The 21056-nt window shown below is 36.4% G+C and overlaps 5 non-coding genes and 1 pseudogene across 5 annotated transcripts; all 6 read right to left on the reverse strand.

Moving 5' to 3' along the window:
• Positions 1-4045: 4045 nt before the first annotated feature.
• TRNAN-AUU (transfer RNA asparagine (anticodon AUU)) lies at positions 4046-4119 on the reverse strand. The gene has a single exon. It is a non-coding gene; the product is annotated as a tRNA-Asn (tRNA).
• A 13245-nt stretch (positions 4120-17364) lies between these two features.
• On the reverse strand, positions 17365-17438 carry TRNAN-AUU (transfer RNA asparagine (anticodon AUU)). Its single transcript has one exon. It is a non-coding gene; the product is annotated as a tRNA-Asn (tRNA).
• A 1557-nt stretch (positions 17439-18995) lies between these two features.
• Positions 18996-19137, reverse strand: LOC135030413 (U1 spliceosomal RNA; annotated as a pseudogene).
• Positions 19138-19289: 152 nt separating this feature from the next.
• Positions 19290-19453, reverse strand: LOC135030430 (U1 spliceosomal RNA). The gene has a single exon (XR_010226442.1). It is a non-coding gene; the product is annotated as a U1 spliceosomal RNA (small nuclear RNA).
• A 671-nt stretch (positions 19454-20124) lies between these two features.
• Positions 20125-20287, reverse strand: LOC135030409 (U1 spliceosomal RNA). Its single transcript, XR_010226425.1, has one exon. It is a non-coding gene; the product is annotated as a U1 spliceosomal RNA (small nuclear RNA).
• A 152-nt stretch (positions 20288-20439) lies between these two features.
• On the reverse strand, positions 20440-20603 carry LOC135030438 (U1 spliceosomal RNA). Its single transcript, XR_010226450.1, has one exon. It is a non-coding gene; the product is annotated as a U1 spliceosomal RNA (small nuclear RNA).
• Between the last annotated feature and the right edge of the window lie 453 nt (positions 20604-21056).

Consider the following 21056-nt stretch of genomic DNA (forward strand, 5'->3'; position numbering starts at 1 on the left):
GAAACATCTTCACCCTTAAATAAAGATTTTCTTAATTCCTTACCTGTGTGCTAATTAGATATCACCTTGTTTTCACATTAAACAGACTTCCACATGAGAAAGCAGCAAGGATGCAGTGGCGTTAATGTTTCCTGGTGTCAACCTGTATTATTTCAGTAGACATTGAAATGAGGATGCATCTTGCTGCCTTTCCAATGAAGCAAGTTTAATTTAGTAATAGGTGAAAAACCATCCTTACAATGGTGTTAATCAGAGACTTGGCTTTGTGGACACTTTTCAGAGAACAAATTTGTTAGCATAAAAATAAAGCCAGAAAATAAAGAGCTGTTTAATCACTCAATTGGATTTTTCTGCCAGCATATTTTTTTTCTCTGCAACCCACTGCTAAATTGTGCTTCCTAGCTGTTTTTATAAAATCACTGAATCAAATCTAACTCTGATTACATCAGAGAAGGCCAGGTACCCTACACCATAACAGGGGGTTTGAAATTTTGACTTGTCTACTTAAAGATCACCAAAATCTGATAACAAGGTCAATTAGGTCCCTGGGTGGGATTGAACCACCAACCTTTTGGTTAATAGCCGTACATACTAACTGATTGCGCCACAGAGACACTTTGCAAAAGTTCATACTGACAAAGGCTAATAAGCATTCATCTAAAACGTTTCCTAGAAAAACTTTAAAAAGTCAATAATCTGGAGAGTTTTTGTAAGATGTTTCTTCCATCAACCAACGAAGAAACACATTGGTACTTTCCCATGATGAGTGAGTGCTTCAGGATCTCTTGCACTTACATGTGCAGCAGAGTACTGCAATGGAAGCATGCTGGGCCCATAACCCAGAGGTAGGCAGATTGAAACTATCCTCTGCTATATGCATTTTTTTTTTGTTAATAAAAGTAATCCAAAACTGGGATTGACATTTTGGCTCTTTTATTTTTACTTAAAGTACAATAACTTTTACCATTTTAATTTGTTTTAATAGTATATTGACAGTATTGTTTTCTTTCAAAAATCCACTTCATTTTCTTTACCCTATTATTAAAATGGTAATTGACAAAAACAAACTACATTGTCACCAGAAGAGCAATACAAAATGTACAAGTGATATATTAAAATCATCTTTCCAGCTTGAATTTCAATGATGCATTGGGGCAACGATTTTGTGAGAAACATCTTCACCCTTAAATAAAGATTTTCTTAATTCCTTACCTTCGTGCTAATTAGATATCACCTTGTTTTCACATTAAACAGACTTCCACATGAGAAAGCAGCAAGGATGCAGTGGCGTTAATGTTTCCTGGTGTCAACCTGTATTATTTCAGTAGACATTGAAATGAGGATGCATCTTGCTGCCTTTCCAATGAAGCAAGTTTAATTTAGTAATAGGTGAAAAACCATCCTTACAAAGGTGTTAATCAGAGACTTGGCTTTGTGGACACTTTTCAGAGAACAAATTTGTTAGCATAAAAATAAAGCCAGAAAATAAAGAGCTGTTTAATCACTCAATTGGATTTTTCTGCCAGCATATTTTTTTTCTCTGCAACCCACTGCTAAATTGTGCTTCCTAGCTGTTTTTATAAAATCACTGAATCAAATCTAACTCTGATTACATCAGAGAAGGCCAGGTACCCTACACCATAACAGGGGGTTTGAAATTTTGACTTGTCTACTTAAAGATCACCAAAATCTGATAACAAGGTCAATTAGGTCCCTGGGTGGGATTGAACCACCAACCTTTTGGTTAATAGCCGTACATACTAACTGATTGCGCCACAGAGACACTTTGCAAAAGTCTATACTGACAAAGGCTAATAAGCATTCATCTAAAACGTTTCCTAGAAAAACTTTAAAAAGTCAATAATCTGGAGAGTTTTTGTAAGATGTTTCTTCCATCAACCAACGAAGAAACACATTGGTACTTTCCCATGATGAGTGAGTGCTTCAGGATCTCTTGCACTTACATGTGCAGCAGAGTACTGCAATGGAAGCATGCTGGGCCCATAACCCAGAGGTAGGCAGATTGAAACTATCCTCTGCTATATGCATTTTTTTTGTTAATTAAAGTAATCCAAAACTGGGATTGATATTTTGTCTCTTTTATTTTTACTTAAAGTACAATAACTTTTACCATTTTAATTTGTTTTAATAGTATATTGACAGTATTGTTTTCTTTCAAAAATCCACTTCATTTTCTTTACCCTATTATTAAAATGGTAATTGACAAAAACAAACTACATTGTCACCAGAAGAGCAATACAAAATGTACAAGTGATATATTAAAATCATCTTTCCAGCTTGAATTTCAATGATGCATTGGGTCAATAATTTTGTGAGAAACATCTTCACCCTTAAATAAAGATTTTCTTAATTCCTTACCTGTGTGCTAATTAGATATCACCTTGTTTTCACATTAAACAGACTTCCACATGAGAAAGCAGCAAGGATGCAGTGGCGTTAATGTTTCCTGGTGTCAACCTGTATTATTTCAGTAGACATTGAAATGAGGATACATCTTGCTGCCTTTCCAATGAAGCAAGTTTAATTTAGTAATAGGTGAAAAACCATCCCTACAAAGGTGTTAATCAGAGACTTGGCTTTGTGGACACTTTTCAGAGAACAAATTTGTTAGCATAAAAATAAAGCCAGAAAATGAAGAGCTGTTTAATCACGCAATTTGATTTTTTTGCCAGCATATTTCTTTTTCTCTGCAACCCACTGCTAAATTGTGCTTCCTAGATGTTTTTATAAAATCACTGAATCAAATCTAACTCTGATTACATCAGAGAAGGCCAGGTACCCTACACCATAACAGGGGGTATGAAATTTGACTTGTCTACTTAAAGATCACCAAAATCTGATAACAAGGTCAATTACGTCCCTGGGTGGGATTGAACCACCAACCTTTTGGTTAATAGCCGTACACACTAACTGATTGCACCACAGAGACACTTTGCAAAAGTACATACTGACAAATGCTAATAAGCATTAATCTAAAACGTTTCCTAGAAAAACTTAAAAAAGTCAATAATCTGGAGAGTTTTTGTAAGATGTTTCTTCTATCAACCAACGAAGAAACACATTGGTACTTTCCCATGATGAGTGAGTGCTTCAGGATCTCTTGCACTTACATGTGCAGCAGAGTACAGCAATGGAAGAATGCTGGGCCCATAACCCAGAGGTAGGCAGATTGAAACTATCCTCTGCTATATGCATTTTTTTTTGTTAATTAAAGTAATCCAAAACTGGGATTGATATTTTGTCTCTTTTATTTTTACTTAAAGTACAATAACTTTTACCATTTTAATTTGTTTTAATAGTATATTGACAGTATTGTTTTCTTTCAAAAATCCACTTCATTTTCTTTACCCTATTATTAAAATGGTAATTGACAAAAACAAACTACATTGTCACCAGAAGAGCAATACAAAATGTACAAGTGATATATTAAAATCATCTTTCCAGCTTGAATTTCAATGATGCATTGGGTCAACAATTTTGTGAGAAACATCTTAACCCTTAAATAAAGATTTTCGTAATTCCTTACCTGTGTGCTAATTAGATATCACCTTGTTTTCACATTAAACAGACTTCCACATGAGAAAGCAGCAAGGATGCAGTGGCGTTAATGTTTCCTGGTGTCAACTTGTATTATTTCAGTAGACATTGAAATGAGGATGCATCTTGCTGCCTTTCCAATGAAGCAAGTTTAATTTAGTAATAGGTGAAAAACCATCCTTACAAAGGTGTTAATCAGAGACTTGGCTTTGTGGACACTTTTCAGAGAACAAATTTGTTAGCATAAAAATAAAGCCAGAAAATGAAGAGCTGTTTAATCACTCGATTGGATTTTTCTGCCAGCATATTTTTTTTCTCTGCAACCCACTGCTAGATTGTGCTTCCTAGCTGTTTTTTATAAAATCACTGAATCAAATCTAACTCTGATTACATCAGAGAAGGCCATGTACCCTACACCATAAGAGGAGGTTTGAAATTTTGATTTGTCTACTTAAATATCACCAAAATCTGATCACAAGGTTAATTACGTCCCTGGGTGGGATTGAACCACCAACCTTTTGGTTAATAGCCAAACACACTAACCGATTGCGCCACAGAGACACTTTGCAAAAAGTACATACTGACAAAGGCTAATAAGCATACATCTAGAACGTTTCCTAGAAAAACATTAAAAAATCAATAATCTGGAGAGTTTTTGTAAGATGTTTCTTCCATCAACCAACGAATAAACACATTGGTACTTTCCCATGATGAGTGAGTGCTTCAGGATCTCTTGCACTTACATGGGCAGCAGAGTACTGCAATGGAAGCATGCTGGACCCATAACCCAGAGGTAGGCAGATTGAAACTATCCTTTGCTATATGCATTTTTTTTTTAATTTAAGTAATCAAAACTGGGATTGATATTTTTGCTCTTTTATTTTTACTTAAAGTACAATAACTTTTACCATTTTAATTTGTTTTAATAGTATATTGACAGTATAGTTTTCTTTCAAAAATCCACTTAATTTTCTTTACCCTGTTATTAAAATGGTAATTGACAAAAAAAACTACATTGTCACCAGAAGAGCAATACAAAATGTACAAGTGATATATTAAAATCATCTTTCCAGCTTGAATTTCAATGATGCATTGGGGCAACAATTTTGTGAGAAACATCTTCACCCTTAAATAAAGATTTTCGTAATTCCTTACCTGTGTGCTAATTAGATATCACCTTGTTTTCACATTAAACAGACTTCCACATGAGAAAGCAGCAAGGATGCAGTGGCGTTAATGTTTCCTGGTGTCAACCTGTATTATTTCAGTAGACATTGAAATGAGGATGCATCTTGCTGCCTTTCCAATGAAGCAAGTTTAATTTAGTAATAGGTGAAAAACCATCCTTACAAAGGTGTTAATCAGAGACTTGGCTTTGTGGACACTTTTCAGAGAACAAATTTGTTAGCATAAAAATAAAGCCAGAAAATGAAGAGCTGTTTAATCACTCAATTGGATTTTTTTGCCAGCATATTTCTTTTTCTCTGCAACCCACTGCTAAATTGTGCTTCCTAGCTGTTTTTATAAAATCACTGAATCAAATCTAACTCTGATTACATCAGAGAAGGCCAGGTACCCTACACCATAACAGGGGGGTTGAAATTTTGACTTGTCTACTTAAAGATCACCAAAATCTGATCACAAGGTCAATTACGTCCCTGGGTGTGATTGAAGCACTAACCTTTTGGTTAGTAGCCATACACACTAACTGATTGCGCCACAGAGACACTTTGCAGAAGTAAATACTGACAAAGGCTAATAAGCATTCATCTAAAACGTTTCCTAGAAAAACTTTAAAAAGTCAATAATCTGGAGAGTTTTTGTAAGATGTTTCTTCCATCAACCAACGAAGAAACACATTGGTACTTTCCCATGATGAGTGAGTGCTTCAGGATCTCTTGCACTTACATGTGCAGCAGAGTACAGCAATGGAAGCATGCTGGGCCCATAACCCAGAGGTAGGCAGATTGAAACTATCCTCTACTATATGCATTTTTTTTTGTTAATTAAAGTAATCCAAAACTGGGATTGATATTTTGGCTCTTTTATTTTTACTTAAAGTACAATAACTTTTACCATTTTAATTTGTTTTAATAGTATATTGACAGTATTGTTTTCTTTCAAAAATCCACTTAATTTTCTTTACCCTATTATTAAAATGGTAATTGACAAAAACAAACTACATTGTCACCAGAAGAGCAATACAAAATGTACAAGTGATATATTAAAATCATCTTTCCAGCTTGAATTTCAATGATGCATTGGGGCAACGATTTTGTGAGAAACATCTTCACCCTTAAATAAAGATTTTCTTAATTCCTTACTTGTGTGCTAATTAGATATCACCTTGTTTTCACATTAAACAGACTTCCACATGAGAAAGCAGCAAGGATGCAGTGGCGTTAATGTTTCCTGGTGTCAACCTGTATTATTTCAGTAGACATTGAAATGAGGATGCATCTTGCTGCCTTTCCAATGAAGCAAGTTTAATTTAGTAATAGGTGAAAAACCATCCCTACAAAGGTGTTAATCAGAGACTTGGCTTTGTGGACACTTTTCAGAGAACAAATTTGTTAGCATAAAAATAAAGCCAGAAAATGAAGAGCTGTTTAATCACTCAATTGGATTTTTTTGCCAGCATATTTCTTTTTCTCTGCAACCCACTGCTAAATTGTGCTTCCTAGCTGTTTTTATAAAATCACTGAATCAAATCTAACTCTGATTACATCAGAGAAGGCCAGGTACCCTACACCATAACAGGGGGTTTGAAATTTTGACTTGTCTACTTAAAGATCACCAAAATCTGATCACAAGGTCAATTACGTCCCTGGGTGTGATTGAACCACCAACATTTTGGTTAGTAGCCGTACACACTAACTGATTGCGCCACAGAGACACTTTGCAAAAGTAAATACTGACAAAGGCTAATAAGCATTCATCTAAAACGTTTCCTAGAAAAACTTTAAAAAGTCAATAATCTGGAGAGTTTTTGTAAGATGTTTCTTCCATCAACCAACGAAGAAACACATTGGTACTTTCCCATGATGAGTGAGTGCTTCAGGATCTCTTGCACTTACATGTGCAGCAGAGTACAGCAATGGAAGCATGCTGTGCCCATAACCCAGCTGTAGGCAGATTGAAACTATCCTCTGCTATATGCATTTTTTTTTGTTAATTAAAGTAATCCAAAACTGGGATTGATATTTTGACTCTTTTATTTTTACTTAAAGTACAATAACTTTTACCATTTTAATTTGTTTTAATAGTATATTGACAGTATTGTTTTCTTTCAAAAATCCACTTAATTTTCTTTACACTATTATTAAAATGGTAATTGACAAAAACAAACTACATTGTCACCAGAAGAGCAATACAAAATGTACAAGTGACAAAGGCTAATAAGCATACATCTAGAACGTTTCCTAGAAAAACATTAAAAAATCAATAATCTGGAGAGTTTTTGTAAGATGTTTCTTCCATCAACCAATGAATAAACACATTGGTACTTTCCCATGATGAGTGAGTGCTTCAGGATCTCTTGCACTTACATGTGCAGCAGAGTACTGCACTGGAAGCATGCTGGACCCATAACCCAGAGGTAGGCAGATTGAAACTATCCTTTGCTATATGCATTTTTTTTGTTAATTTAAGTAATCAAAACTGGGATTGATATTTTTGCTCTTTTATTTTTACTTAAAGTACAATAACTTTTACCATTTTAATTTGTTTTAATAGTATATTGACAGTATAGTTTTCTTTCAAAAATCCACTTAATTTTCTTTACCCTATTATTAAAATGGTAATTGACAAAAACAAACTACATTGTCACCAGAAGAGCAATACAAAATGTACAAGTGATATATTAAAATCATCTTTCCAGCTTGAATTTCAATGATGCATTGGGGCAACAATTTTGTGAGAAACATCTTCACCCTTAAATAAAGATTTTCTTAATTCCTTACCTGTGTGCTAATTAGATATCACCTTGTTTTCACATTAAACAGACTTCCACATGAGAAAGCAGCAAGGATGCAGTGGCGTTAATGTTTCCTGGTGTCAACCTGTATTATTTCAGTAGACATTGAAATGAGGATGCATCTCTCTGCCTTTCCAATGAAGCAAGTTTAATTTAGTAATAGGTGAAAAACCATCCCTACAAAGGTGTTAATCAGAGACTTGGCTTTGTGGACACTTTTCAGAGAACAAATTTGTTAGCATAAAAATAAAGCCAGAAAATGAAGAGCTGTTTAATCACGCAATTTGATTTTTTTGCCAGCATATTTCTTTTTCTCTGCAACCCACTGCTAAATTGTGCTTCCTAGATGTTTTTATAAAATCACTGAATCAAATCTAACTCTGATTACATCAGAGAAGGCCAGGTACCCTACACCATAACAGGGGGTATGAAATTTGACTTGTCTACTTAAAGATCACCAAAATCTGATAACAAGGTCAGTTAGGTCCCTGGGTGGGATTGAACCACCAACCTTTTGGTTAATAGCCATACATACTAACTGATTGCGCCACAGAGACACTTTGCAAAAGTCCATACTGACAAAGGCTAATAAGCATTCATCTAAAACGTTTCCTAGCAAAACTTTAAAAAGTCAATAATCTGGAGAGTTTTTGTAAGATGTTTCTTCTATCAACCAACGAAGAAACACATTGGTACTTTCCCATGATGAGTGAGTGCTTCAGGATCTCTTGCACTTACATGTGCAGCAGAGTACAGCAATGGAAGAATGCTGGGCCCATAACCCAGAGGTAGGCAGATTGAAACTATCCTCTGCTATATGCATTTTTTTGTTTGTTAATTAAAGTAATCCAAAACTGGGATTGATATTTTGGCTCTTTTATTTTTACTTAAAGTACAATAACTTTTACCATTTTAATTTGTTTTAATAGTATATTGACAGTATTGTTTTCTTTCAAAAATCCACTTCATTTTCTTTACCCTATTATTAAAATGGTAATTGACAAAAACAAACTACATTGTCACCAGAAGAGCAATACAAAATGTACAAGTGATATATTAAAATCATCTTTCCAGCTTGAATTTCAATGATGCATTGGTGCAACGATTTTGTGAGAAACATCTTCACCCTTAAATAAAGATTTTCTTAATTCCTTACCTGTGTGCTAATTAGATATCACCTTGTTTTCACATTAAACAGACTTCCACATGAGAAAGCAGCAAGGATGCAGTGGCGTTAATGTTTCCTGGTGTCAACCTGTATTATTTCAGTAGACATTGAAATGAGGATGCATCTTGCTGCCTTTCCAATGAAGCAAGTTTAATTTAGTAATAGGTGAAAAACCATCCTTACAAAGGTGTTAATCAGAGACTTGGCTTTGTGGACACTTTTCAGAGAACAAATTTGTTAGCATAAAAATAAAGCCAGAAAATAAAGAGCTGTTTAATCACTCAATTGGATTTTTCTGCCAGCATATTTTTTTTCTCTGCAACCCACTGCTAAATTGTGCTTCCTAGCTGTTTTTATAAAATCACTGAATCAAATCTAACTCTGATTACATCAGAGAAGGCCAGGTACCCTACACCATAACAGGGGGTTTGAAATTTTGACTTGTCTACTTAAAGATCACCAAAATCTGATAACAAGGTCAATTAGGTCCCTGGGTGGGATTGAACCACCAACCTTTTGGTTAATAGCCGTACATACTAACTGATTGCGCCACAGAGACACTTTGCAAAAGTCTATACTGACAAAGGCTAATAAGCATTCATCTAAAACGTTTCCTAGAAAAACTTTAAAAAGTCGATAATCTGGAGAGTTTTTGTAAGATGTTTCTTCCATCAACCAACGAAGAAACACATTGGTACTTTCCCATGATGAGTGAGTGCTTCAGGATCTCTTGCACTTACATGGGCAGCAGAGTACTGCAATGGAAGCATGCTGGACCCATAACCCAGAGGTAGGCAGATTGAAACTATCCTTTGCTATATGCATTTTTTTTGTTAATTTAAGTAATCAAAACTGGGATTGATATTTTTGCTCTTTTATTTTTACTTAAAGTACAATAACTTTTACCATTTTAATTTGTTTTAATAGTATATTGACAGTATAGTTTTCTTTCAAAAATCCACTTAATTTTCTTTACCCTGTTATTAAAATGGTAATTGACAAAAAAAACTACATTGTCACCAGAAGAGCAATACAAAATGTACAAGTGATATATTAAAATCATCTTTCCAGCTTGAATTTCAATGATGCATTGGGGCAACAATTTTGTGAGAAACATCTTCACCCTTAAATAAAGATTTTCGTAATTCCTTACCTGTGTGCTAATTAGATATCACCTTGTTTTCACATTAAACAGACTTCCACATGAGAAAGCAGCAAGGATGCAGTGGCGTTAATGTTTCCTGGTGTCAACCTGTATTATTTCAGTAGACATTGAAATGAGGATGCATCTTGCTGCCTTTCCAATGAAGCAAGTTTAATTTAGTAATAGGTGAAAAACCATCCTTACAAAGGTGTTAATCAGAGACTTGGCTTTGTGGACACTTTTCAGAGAACAAATTTGTTAGCATAAAAATAAAGCCAGAAAATGAAGAGCTGTTTAATCACTCAATTGGATTTTTCTGCCAGCATATTTTTTTTCTCTGCAACCCACTGCTAAATTGTGCTTCCTAGCTGTTTTTATAAAATCACTGAATCAAATCTAACTCTGATTACATCAGAGAAGGCCAGGTACCCTACACCATAACAGGGGGTTTGAAATTTTGACTTGTCTACTTAAAGATCACCAAAATCTGATAACAAGGTCAATTAGGTCCCTGGGTGGGATTGAACCACCAACCTTTTGGTTAATAGCCGTACATACTAACTGATTGCGCCACAGAGACACTTTGCAAAAGTTCATACTGACAAAGGCTAATAAGCATTCATCTAAAACGTTTCCTAGAAAAACTTTAAAAAGTCAATAATCTGGAGAGTTTTTGTAAGATGTTTCTTCCATCAACCAACGAAGAAACACATTGGTACTTTCCCATGATGAGTGAGTGCTTCAGGATCTCTTGCACTTACATGTGCAGCAGAGTACTGCAATGGAAGCATGCTGGGCCCATAACCCAGAGGTAGGCAGATTGAAACTATCCTCTGCTATATGCATTTTTTTTTTTGTTAATTAAAGTAATCCAAAACTGGGATTGATATTTTGGCTCTTTTATTTTTACTTAAAGTACAATAACTTTTACCATTTTAATTTGTTTTAATAGTATATTGACAGTATTGTTTTCTTTCAAAAATCCACTTCATTTTCTTTACCCTATTATTAAAATGGTAATTGACAAAAACAAACTACATTGTCACCAGAAGAGCAATACAAAATGTACAAGTGATATATTAAAATCATCTTTCCAGCTTGAATTTCAATGATGCATTGGGGCAACGATTTTGTGAGAAACATCTTCACCCTTAAATAAAGATTTTCTTAATTCCTTACCTTCGTGCTAATTAGATATCACCTTGTTTTCACATTAAACAGACTTCCACATGAGAAAGCAGCAAGGATGCAGTGGCGTTAATGTTTCCTGGTGTCAACCTGTATTATTTCAGTAGACATTGAAATGAGGATGCATCTTGCTGCCTTTCCAATGAAGCAAGTTTAATTTAGTAATAGGTGAAAAACCATCCTTACAAAGGTGTTAATCAGAGACTTGGCTTTGTGGACACTTTTCAGAGAACAAATTTGTTAGCATAAAAATAAAGCCAGAAAATAAAGAGCTGTTTAATCACTCAATTGGATTTTTCTGCCAGCATATTTTTTTTCTCTGCAACCCACTGCTAAATTGTGCTTCCTAGCTGTTTTTATAAAATCACTGAATCAAATCTAACTCTGATTACATCAGAGAAGGCCAGGTACCCTACACCATAACAGGGGGTTTGAAATTTTGACTTGTCTACTTAAAGATCACCAAAATCTGATAACAAGGTCAATTAGGTCCCTGGGTGGGATTGAACCACCAACCTTTTGGTTAATAGCCGTACATACTAACTGATTGCGCCACAGAGACACTATGCAAAAGTCCATACTGACAAAGGCTAATAAGCATTCATCTAAAACGTTTCCTAGAAAAACTTTAAAAAGTCAATAATCTGGAGAGTTTTTGTAAGATGTTTCTTCCATCAACCAACGAAGAAACACATTGGTACTTTCCCATGATGAGTGAGTGCTTCAGGATCTCTTGCACTTACATGTGCAGCAGAGTACTGCAATGGAAGCATGCTGGGCCCATAACCCAGAGGTAGGCAGATTGAAACTATCCTCTGCTATATGCATTTTTTTTGTTAATTAAAGTAATCCAAAACTGGGATTGATATTTTGTCTCTTTTATTTTTACTTAAAGTACAATAACTTTTACCATTTTAATTTGTTTTAATAGTATATTGACAGTATTGTTTTCTTTCAAAAATCCACTTCATTTTCTTTACCCTATTATTAAAATGGTAATTGACAAAAACAAACTACATTGTCACCAGAAGAGCAATACAAAATGTACAAGTGATATATTAAAATCATCTTTCCAGCTTGAATTTCAATGATGCATTGGGTCAATAATTTTGTGAGAAACATCTTCACCCTTAAATAAAGATTTTCTTAATTCCTTACCTGTGTGCTAATTAGATATCACCTTGTTTTCACATTAAACAGACTTCCACATGAGAAAGCAGCAAGGATGCAGTGGCGTTAATGTTTCCTGGTGTCAACCTGTATTATTTCAGTAGACATTGAAATGAGGATACATCTTGCTGCCTTTCCAATGAAGCAAGTTTAATTTAGTAATAGGTGAAAAACCATCCCTACAAAGGTGTTAATCAGAGACTTGGCTTTGTGGACACTTTTCAGAGAACAAATTTGTTAGCATAAAAATAAAGCCAGAAAATGAAGAGCTGTTTAATCACGCAATTTGATTTTTTTGCCAGCATATTTCTTTTTCTCTGCAACCCACTGCTAAATTGTGCTTCCTAGATGTTTTTATAAAATCACTGAATCAAATCTAACTCTGATTACATCAGAGAAGGCCAGGTACCCTACACCATAACAGGGGGTATGAAATTTGACTTGTTTACTTAAAGATCACCAAAATCTGATAACAAGGTCAATTACGTCCCTGGGTGGGATTGAACCACCAACCTTTTGGTTAATAGCCGTACACACTAACTGATTGCACCACAGAGACACTTTGCAAAAGTACATACTGACAAATGCTAATAAGCATTCATCTAAAACGTTTCCTAGAAAAACTTAAAAAAGTCAATAATCTGGAGAGTTTTCGTAAGATGTTTCTTCTATCAACCAACGAAGAAACACATTGGTACTTTCCCATGATGAGTGAGTGCTTCAGGATCTCTTGCACTTACATGTGCAGCAGAGTACAGCAATGGAAGAATGCTGGGCCCATAACCCAGAGGTAGGCAGATTGAAACTATCCTCTGCTATATGCATTTTTTTGTTTGTTAATTAAAGTAATCCAAAACTGGGATTGATATTTTGGCTCTTTTATTTTTACTTAAAGTACAATAACTTTTACCATTTTAATTTGTTTTAATAGTATATTGACAGTATTGTTTTCTTTCAAAAATCCACTTAATTTTCTTTACCCTATTATTAAAATGGTAATTGACAAAAACAAACTACATTGTCACCAGAAGAGCAATACAAAATGTACAAGTGATATATTAAAATCATCTTTCCAGCTTGAATTTCAATGATGCATTGGGGCAACGATTTTGTGAGAAACATCTTCACCCTTAAATAAAGATTTTCTTAATTCCTTACCTGTGTGCTAATTAGATATCACCTTGTTTTCACATTAAACAGACTTCCACATGAGAAAGCAGCAAGGATGCAGTGGCGTTAATGTTTCCTGGTGTCAACCTGTATTATTTCAGTAGACATTGAAATGAGGATGCATCTTGCTGCCTTTCCAATGAAGCAAGTTTAATTTAGTAATAGGTGAAAAACCATCCTTACAATGGTGTTAATCAGAGACTTGGCTTTGTGGACACTTTTCAGAGAACAAATTTGTTAGCATAAAAATAAAGCCAGAAAATAAAGAGCTGTTTAATCACTCAATTGGATTTTTCTGCCAGCATATTTTTTTTTTCTGCAACCCACTGCTAAATTGTGCTTCCTAGCTGTTTTTATAAAATCACTGAATCAAATCTAACTCTGATTACATCAGAGAAGGCCAGGTACCCTACACCATAACAGGGGGTTTGAAATTTTGACTTGTCTACTTAAAGATCACCAAAATCTGATAACAAGGTCAATTAGGTCCCTGGGTGGGATTGAACCACCAACCTTTTGGTTAATAGCCGTACATACTAACTGATTGCGCCACAGAGACACTTTGCAAAAGTTCATACTGACAAAGGCTAATAAGCATTCATCTAAAACGTTTCCTAGAAAAACTTTAAAAAGTCAATAATCTGGAGAGTTTTTGTAAGATGTTTCTTCCATCAACCAACGAAGAAACACATTGGTACTTTCCCATGATGAGTGAGTGCTTCAGGATCTCTTGCACTTACATGTGCAGCAGAGTACTGCAATGGAAGCATGCTGGGCCCATAACCCAGAGGTAGGCAGATTGAAACTATCCTCTGCTATATGCATTTTTTTTTTGTTAATAAAAGTAATCCAAAACTGGGATTGACATTTTGGCTCTTTTATTTTTACTTAAAGTACAATAACTTTTACCATTTTAATTTGTTTTAATAGTATATTGACAGTATTGTTTTCTTTCAAAAATCCACTTCATTTTCTTTACCCTATTATTAAAATGGTAATTGACAAAAACAAACTACATTGTCACCAGAAGAGCAATACAAAATGTACAAGTGATATATTAAAATCATCTTTCCAGCTTGAATTTCAATGATGCATTGGGGCAACGATTTTGTGAGAAACATCTTCACCCTTAAATAAAGATTTTCTTAATTCCTTACCTTCGTGCTAATTAGATATCACCTTGTTTTCACATTAAACAGACTTCCACATGAGAAAGCAGCAAGGATGCAGTGGCGTTAATGTTTCCTGGTGTCAACCTGTATTATTTCAGTAGACATTGAAATGAGGATGCATCTTGCTGCCTTTCCAATGAAGCAAGTTTAATTTAGTAATAGGTGAAAAACCATCCTTACAAAGGTGTTAATCAGAGACTTGGCTTTGTGGACACTTTTCAGAGAACAAATTTGTTAGCATAAAAATAAAGCCAGAAAATAAAGAGCTGTTTAATCACTCAATTGGATTTTTCTGCCAGCATATTTTTTTTCTCTGCAACCCACTGCTAAATTGTGCTTCCTAGCTGTTTTTATAAAATCACTGAATCAAATCTAACTCTGATTACATCAGAGAAGGCCAGGTACCCTACACTATAACAGGGGGTTTGAAATTTTGACTTGTCTACTTAAAGATCACCAAAATCTGATAACAAGGTCAATTAGGTCCCTGGGTGGGATTGAACCACCAACCTGTTGGTTAATAGCCGTACATACTAACTGATTGCGCCACAGAGACACTTTGCAAAAGTCTATACTGACAAAGGCTAATAAGCATTCATCTAAAACGTTTCCTAGAAAAACTTTAAAAAGTCAATAATCTGGAGAGTTTTTGTAAGATGTTTCTTCCATCAACCAACGAAGAAACACATTGGTACTTTCCCATGATGAGTGAGTGCTTCAGGATCTCTTGCACTTACATGTGCAGCAGAGTACTGCAATGGAAGCATGCTGGGCCCATAACCCAGAGGTAGGCAGATTGAAACTATCCTCTGCTATATGCATTTTTTTTGTTAATTAAAGTAATCCAAAACTGGGATTGATATTTTGTCTCTTTTATTTTTACTTAAAGTACAATAACTTTTACCATTTTAATTTGTTTTAATAGTATATTGACAGTATTGTTTTCTTTCAAAAATCCACTTCATTTTCTTTACCCTATTATTAAAATGGTAATTGACAAAAACAAACTACATTGTCACCAGAAGAGCAATACAAAATGTACAAGTGATATATTAAAATCATCTTTCCAGCTTGAATTTCAATGATGCATTGGGTCAATAATTTTGTGAGAAACATCTTCACCCTTAAATAAAGATTTTCTTAATTCCTTACCTGTGTGCTAATTAGATATCACCTTGTTTTCACATTAAACAGACTTCCACATGAGAAAGCAGCAAGGATGCAGTGGCGTTAATGTTTCCTGGTGTCAACCTGTATTATTTCAGTAGACATTGAAATGAGGATACATCTTGCTGCCTTTCCAATGAAGCAAGTTTAATTTAGTAATAGGTGAAAAACCATCCCTACAAAGGTGTTAATCAGAGACTTGGCTTTGTGGACACTTTTCAGAGAACAAATTTGTTAGCATAAAAATAAAGCCAGAAAATGAAGAGCTGTTTAATCACGCAATTTGATTTTTTTGCCAGCATATTTATTTTTCTCTGCAACCCACTGCTAAATTGTGCTTCCTAGATGTTTTTATAAAATCACTGAATCAAATCTAACTCTGATTACATCAGAGAAGGCCAGGTACCCTACACCATAACAGGGGGTATGAAATTTGACTTGTCTACTTAAAGATCACCAAAATCTGATAACAAGGTCAATTACGTCCCTGGGTGGGATTGAACCACCAACCTTTTGGTTAATAGCCGTACACACTAACTGATTGCACCACAGAGACACTTTGCAAAAGTACATACTGACAAATGCTAATAAGCATTAATCTAAAACGTTTCCTAGAAAAACTTAAAAAAGTCAATAATCTGGAGAGTTTTTGTAAGATGTTTCTTCTATCAACCAACGAAGAAACACATTGGTACTTTCCCATGATGAGTGAGTGCTTCAGGATCTCTTGCACTTACATGTGCAGCAGAGTACAGCAATGGAAGAATGCTGGGCCCATAACCCAGAGGTAGGCAGATTGAAACTATCCTCTGCTATATGCATTTTTTTTTGTTAATTAAAGTAATCCAAAACTGGGATTGATATTTTGTCTCTTTTATTTTTACTTAAAGTACAATAACTTTTACCATTTTAATTTGTTTTAATAGTATATTGACAGTATTGTTTTCTTTCAAAAATCCACTTCATTTTCTTTACCCTATTATTAAAATGGTAATTGACAAAAACAAACTACATTGTCACCAGAAGAGCAATACAAAATGTACAAGTGATATATTAAAATCATCTTTCCAGCTTGAATTTCAATGATGCATTGGGTCAACAATTTTGTGAGAAACATCTTAACCCTTAAATAAAGATTTTCGTAATTCCTTACCTGTGTGCTAATTAGATATCACCTTGTTTTCACATTAAACAGACTTCCACATGAGAAAGCAGCAAGGATGCAGTGGCGTTAATGTTTCCTGGTGTCAACTTGTATTATTTCAGTAGACATTGAAATGAGGATGCATCTTGCTGCCTTTCCAATGAAGCAAGTTTAATTTAGTAATAGGTGAAAAACCATCCTTACAAAGGTGTTAATCAGAGACTTGGCTTTGTGGACACTTTTCAGAGAACAAATTTGTTAGCATAAAAATAAAGCCAGAAAATGAAGAGCTGTTTAATCACTCGATTGGATTTTTCTGCCAGCATATTTTTTTTCTCTGCAACCCACTGCTAGATTGTGCTTCCTAGCTGTTTTTTATAAAATCACTGAATCAAATCTAACTCTGATTACATCAGAGAAGGCCATGTACCCTACACCATAAGAGGAGGTTTGAAATTTTGATTTGTCTACTTAAATATCACCAAAATCTGATCACAAGGTTAATTACGTCCCTGGGTGGGATTGAACCACCAACCTTTTGGTTAATAGCCAAACACACTAACCGATTGCGCCACAGAGACACTTTGCAAAAAGTACATACTGACAAAGGCTAATAAGCATACATCTAGAACGTTTCCTAGAAAAACATTAAAAAATCAATAATCTGGAGAGTTTTTGTAAGATGTTTCTTCCATCAACCAACGAATAAACACATTGGTACTTTCCCATGATGAGTGAGTGCTTCAGGATCTCTTGCACTTACATGGGCAGCAGAGTACTGCAATGGAAGCATGCTGGACCCATAACCCAGAGGTAGGCAGATTGAAACTATCCTTTGCTATATGCATTTTTTTTTTAATTTAAGTAATCAAAACTGGGATTGATATTTTTGCTCTTTTATTTTTACTTAAAGTACAATAACTTTTACCATTTTAATTTGTTTTAATAGTATATTGACAGTATAGTTTTCTTTCAAAAATCCACTTAATTTTCTTTACCCTGTTATTAAAATGGTAATTGACAAAAAAAACTACATTGTCACCAGAAGAGCAATACAAAATGTACAAGTGATATATTAAAATCATCTTTCCAGCTTGAATTTCAATGATGCATTGGGGCAACAATTTTGTGAGAAACATCTTCACCCTTAAATAAAGATTTTCGTAATTCCTTACCTGTGTGCTAATTAGATATCACCTTGTTTTCACATTAAACAGACTTCCACATGAGAAAGCAGCAAGGATGCAGTGGCGTTAATGTTTCCTGGTGTCAACCTGTATTATTTCAGTAGACATTGAAATGAGGATGCATCTTGCTGCCTTTCCAATGAAGCAAGTTTAATTTAGTAATAGGTGAAAAACCATCCTTACAAAGGTGTTAATCAGAGACTTGGCTTTGTGGACACTTTTCAGAGAACAAATTTGTTAGCATAAAAATAAAGCCAGAAAATGAAGAGCTGTTTAATCACTCAATTGGATTTTTACTGCCAGCATATTTTTTTTCTCTGCAACCCACTGCTAAATTGTGCTTCCTAGCTGTTTTTTATAAAATCACTGAATCAAATCTAACTCTGATTACATCAGAGAAGGCCAGGTACCCTACACAATAAGAGGGGGTTTGAAATTTTGACTTGTCTACTTTAATATCACCAAAATCAGATAACAAGGTAAATTACGTCCCTGGGTGGGATTGAACCACCAACCTTTTGGATAAAAACCGAACACGCTAACTGATTGCGCCACAGTGACACTTTGCAAACGTACATTCTGACAAACGCTAATAAGCATTCATCTAGAACGTTTCCTAGAAAAACTTTAAAAAGTCAATAATCTGGAGAGTTTTTGTAAGATGTTTCTTCCATCAATCAACGAAGAACATTCAAGCTGATTTCTTGCAGCAGCTGGGCACTGTAACAGCTCCAGAGCTGCTCTGTAAGGCAACTAAAAGGGTGTGGGCCCTGCAGCACTACCTGTAGTTCGCATTGTGCGTTGGAAGGCACAAAGTAAGCAGACGGGAGAAGTCAAGATAGTGCGCAAGGGCATAGAAGGGAGCGGCTCAAGAAAAGAGAAGTGGAAACAGACAGCAAACTAGGCTGGAGAGAGACCTGAGACAAAGAGATCTGAATTATATGAGAGCCGACCAGGGGAAACACAAATTATGCAGTCGAGTTTCCCACATTTGGGGAAATCGCTGGAGCAGCACACACAGAGTGCAATGGGTGAGCCTTGCCCTGGGAGAAGCACCTTCATGATCATAGTATCTCACCTGGCAGGTAAGTAGGAGTTGGGCAAGAGCTGAGGAGGGTCGCTGCTCGGGCACCCCCCTGTCAAGTGAAGGAGATCCAACTGAGGCAGCACAAGAGAACTCTCGAAAGAAGAACAAGGCTAGAGGAAGATCTGAGACACAGAAATCTGGCTTTTACCAGAGCTGACCAGAGGAAAGCACAAACACAGTCCCCCACTACCACAAATAATGCAGTCGAGTTTCCCACATTTGGGGAAATCACAAGGGTCAGCATACCCAGAATGCAATGAATGAACCTCACCCTGGGAGAACAATCTTCATGACCATGGTATCTCCTATGCAAAATAAGTATGATTTGGGATAGGGCTGGGGAGGGCCGCTGCTCAGGCACATCTCTGTCAAGTAAAGGAGATTCAACTGAGGCAGCACAAGGGAACTCTCATCTGGGGACAACAACTGCAGGGAGAACACATATTTTCAGATGAACATGGGAGGGCAGAAGGCTGCCTAATACTGAAGCACCCCCAAACAACAAACCAAATGCAATAACTAGTACAAGCATTCCTGGGGGAAGGCCTGCAGCAGATGGATTTGCATATGGTGATGTCATCCAAGCAGTGGGTCAAAGTTGGCTTCAACCCTCGTCTGCATATGAAAAGAGAAAAGGGGCGTGCAGGGCATGGCGGCCTTTTGCGGCGCTTGGATGACCCCTAGTTCGCATTAAACACCTCCACCCTACTTCGGTGTGGGGCTCTTGTTGGCTATGCCCCAGCCCCTGAAGCATTCAAGCTGATTACTTGCAGCAGCTGGGCACTGTAATAGCTCCAGAGCTGCTCTGTAAGGCAAGTAAAAGGGTGTGGGCCCTGCAGCACTACCTGTAGTTCGCATTGTGCGTTGGAAGGCACAAAGTAAGCAGATGGGAGAAGTCAAGATAGTGCGCAAGGGCATAGAAGGGAGCGGCTCAAGAAAAGAGAAGTTGAAACAGACAGCAAACTAGGCTGGAGAGAGACCTGAGACAAACAGATCTGAATTATACGAGAGCTGACCAGGGGAAACACAAATTATGCAGTCAAGTTTCCCACATTTGGGGAAATCACAGGAGCAGCACACCCAGAGTGCAATGGGTGAGCCTTGCCCTGGGAGAAGCACCTTCATGATCATAGTATCTCACCTGGCAGGTAAGTAGGAGTTGGGCTTGAGCTGGGGAGGGTCGATGCTCGGGCACCCCCCTGTCAAGTGAAGGAGATCCAACTGAGGCAGCACAAGGGAACTCTCGAAAGAAGAACAAGGCTAGAGGAAGATCTGAGACAAATAAATCTGACTTTTACCAGAGCTGACCAGAGGAAAGCACAAACATAGTCCCCCACTACCACAAATAATGCAGTTGAGTTTCCCACATTTGGGGAAATCATAGGAGTCAGCATACTCAGAATGCAATGAATGAACCTCACCCTGGGAGAACAATCTTCATGACCATGGTATCTCCTATGCAAAATAAGTATGATTTGGGATAGGGCTGGGGAGGGCCGCTGCTCAGGCACATCTCTGTCAAGTAAAGGAGATTCAACTGAGGCAGCACAAGGGAACTCTCATCTGGGGACAACAACTGCAGGGAGAACACATATTTTCAGATGAACATGGGAGGGCAGAAGGCTGCCTAATACTGAAGCACCCCCAAACAACAAACCAAATGCAACAACTAGTGCAAGCATTCCTGGGGGAAGGCCTGCAGCAGATTGATTTGCATATGGTAATGCCATCCAAGCAGTGGGTCAAAGTTGGCTTCAACCCTCGTCTGCATATGAAAAGAGAAAAGGGGCGTGCAGGGCATGGCGGCCTTTTGCGGCGCTTGGGTGACCCTTAGTTCGCATTAAACACCCCCACCCTCCTTCGGTGTGGGGCTCATGTTGGCAATGCCCCAGCCCCTGAAGCATTCAAGCTGATTTCTTGCAGCA

Source organism: Pseudophryne corroboree, unplaced genomic scaffold (genome assembly GCF_028390025.1).
Source record: "Pseudophryne corroboree isolate aPseCor3 unplaced genomic scaffold, aPseCor3.hap2 scaffold_498, whole genome shotgun sequence".
Taxonomy (NCBI): Eukaryota; Metazoa; Chordata; class Amphibia; order Anura; family Myobatrachidae; genus Pseudophryne; species Pseudophryne corroboree.